The sequence below is a fragment of the Uranotaenia lowii genome, chromosome 1 (assembly GCF_029784155.1).
Source record: "Uranotaenia lowii strain MFRU-FL chromosome 1, ASM2978415v1, whole genome shotgun sequence".
NCBI lineage: Eukaryota > Metazoa > Arthropoda > Insecta > Diptera > Culicidae > Uranotaenia > Uranotaenia lowii.
The window spans coordinates 180682381-180685108 of record NC_073691.1 but is presented as its reverse complement, the minus strand read 5'-3'; the positions used below and the strand labels follow the sequence as shown (position 1 = coordinate 180685108).

The 2728-nt window shown below is 38.2% G+C and overlaps 1 long non-coding RNA gene across 1 annotated transcript; it reads left to right on the top strand.

The window, feature by feature from the left end:
* The first annotated feature begins 929 nt into the window (after positions 1–929).
* LOC129740103 (uncharacterized) lies at positions 930–2006 on the top strand. The gene is made up of 3 exons (XR_008736107.1): positions 930–1293; positions 1383–1638; positions 1701–2006. It is a non-coding gene; the product is annotated as an uncharacterized LOC129740103 (long non-coding RNA).
* Positions 2007–2728: the final 722 nt, after the last annotated feature.

Here is a 2728-nt window from a genome sequence, read left to right as displayed (position 1 = left end):
CGACTGCGCACATCACCCCTCCTGAAGAAATCAATTTCAACCAAAATTATTTTTCATTCTCTTTCTTTCTTCGAAAATTGCAAAATCCAAACCCAACAGATTCCTTGGAAGCAACTGCAATGTGTTATTTTCCGAGAAAAGGATACATTTTTGTCATTAATTTTAATTTCATTACCAAATTTTTTTCATAAAACACAGTTTAAACGAAATAAATTCAGAGCAGTAGCCCATCCTTCATTGAAAATATTGAAAACTCAAACGCCAACGCAACAGCAGATTATTATAGAGAGAAAGAAGCAAAAAATGCCTGAAAATTCATGAGCCCAGAGATTTCAATACTCATTTCCTTACAGTCGGGTTAAAACCTTGTTAAAATTCAGAAAAGAAATTTAAATCTGTAAATCTTAGAAAACAATTTTACCAAGCAACGTCGTGACTCATGACGGCTTCGGGTGGAAATTAACTTAAACGTCACAATATCGTCGCTAGCAAATTGACAGAACTCGGCAGCTGTTGCAGGGCGGCTAGACGTGCTGATTTGTGAATTACATTATCTTCGTCTCCGTCTCACTGAATAAATGCAACAGCACGTGGCCGCTGTTCCATATGTGTGGGAAATTGACGCTCTCGCTGAAGTTTTTCAAGCGGGCGTGAGACCATTTTTTTGTTAGATTTAATCGTTTTTCGGTTGTCCTTTCGGATTTAGAAATAAACCTATGAAAGTGGTCATTCCGAAAAAAATATCTTTCTTCGGAACTCGCAAAATTCATGAAAACCATTCAACATTGATCATGTGATGTCATGATCAACAGTGATTTTATGCAACAAATCATATGGTTATGTTAAAACAGGTTGGATTATATTTTAAGATGATTTTTCCAAACAGCAATTCATATCGTCATGCCGAAAGTTGGATGTAAGGGCATCCGCAGCAATCGCGAGTAAAGTGAAAATGCTCACGAGTTTGATCACTTCTATACCGCACCGGGGGTTAGTATGAAGGTGAGCAAAATAGGGCCGTTGCCGTCGGGACCGACAAAATCACCAAATTTGCTCACTAGAAAGGGGCGAGAGCAAACATGCACTGAAAAAATTCTACCGTTTTAAGCAGAATTAAACAAACGACGTTGCAGCGTAGATCTTTGTTGATTTCTTTTTAAGAAAAGAATTGTATGAAAATCAAAATTGAGGATGGATTCATTTTTGGAATAACCAATTTCGATACAGTTTTCCGTGTTAAAAGTTCAATTTATCCAAGAATTGAACGAGAAAGTGCAAATGCTGGTTTTGGTGGTGAGTAATTTATTTTGTATTTTATTGTTTTGGACTTTTTTCTACCTTTGAATATTGATAACATTTTTTCCTTCCTCACTCTATTTCAGATAAACAAACTCTAAGCATCGTATTTTGTGACCAAAAATGGTTGTTTAACAGAACTAGAAGAGCCGTTAGGTGGACGAAATGGGCAAGAGGAAATTACCCTGGCTGATGTGCTATTCTATGTGGCAGTGCTGAGTGAGTTTCCGTTGCCGGATGAACAACCTTGCATCGAAGTTCCGTTGTTTCCTTCGAAAAAAGCAATGGGGTCTGACTGGAATTTCCAAAAACATCAAGCAAGCGATGACACATGCGAATTTGGTAATAAAAATTGAATCTTCTCATTCCTTGGCGTTTTCTAAACAAAAATTCATTTCTTTCAGATTCAACTTCTGAACGAATTACAAAAGTATGCTGCTCTGTATAACATAGCAGTGCTATCCGGGGCTAACTTAGCCCCGGAAGTACTACCAGAGGAAGACATCCGATGCCTTTCCCGGGGAAGTTAAAGTTGAAGAAAGATCAGAGTTAAGTTAGTTTTGACAGGCAAATCCATCAACATTTTTGCCGTGCTAGACGAACTAAAGAACATTAAATCGAGTGACCTCCAGTCGTTGTTTAAGTTAGTTATTTCTATATAGAAAAATTATGTTAATTCGAATGACAGTAGCAAAAGCAAGAATTTTATTCCTTTTCCCAGGATGCACGACGTTATAAGATTTTCTTTATGATGACCTCTGTCCTACTTTAAATCTTTAAATGTATGATTGATTGGCGATTGTGTGTGAGTGCTCATGGAAAAAAGATTACAATAGAATTGAAACTAAAGGTTTATGATTGTTATTTTATTACGTATGCAATTAAGCTAACTTTCGACATATTAGACTATACCGGTAAAGGCTTTTTTCTTTTCGATGAAACAAGAAATCGATTACAAAACGAAAAAAAAACTTCATTGTGAACAATTTATTTAAAAGATTTAACATGGTACGGTTCTTTTGGGGCTCTAAAATCGTCAACCTACTTTTCAACGGCGCTTATCAAATTGAAACGTAGAGGAGCACGTCCCGTCGACATGAAATTGATTAACTCCTTGCTACCGTTGGTTCCATGTATCAGAAGTTCCTTTCACTGGGAACGCTCTCCAGACGCTTCACCAGCAGGACGTTGTACAGAAGCATCAACACCATACACTCGTCCGTCAGTACATGGAAGTTGCCGGCGTAGAACTTTTCCACATCTTCGATCTGCTCCAGTTCCGTAACGGCTAGCCTCTCTTGAAATATCTCCCGTATAGACAGGGTTCATCGGAAACGTCCCAGGACCACAATTTCCCACCGCCACTGAAACTTGTTCCATGATTCTGACCGACCGAAGCCTCGAAACCCTGCTTGATTTCCACCTCATTAGG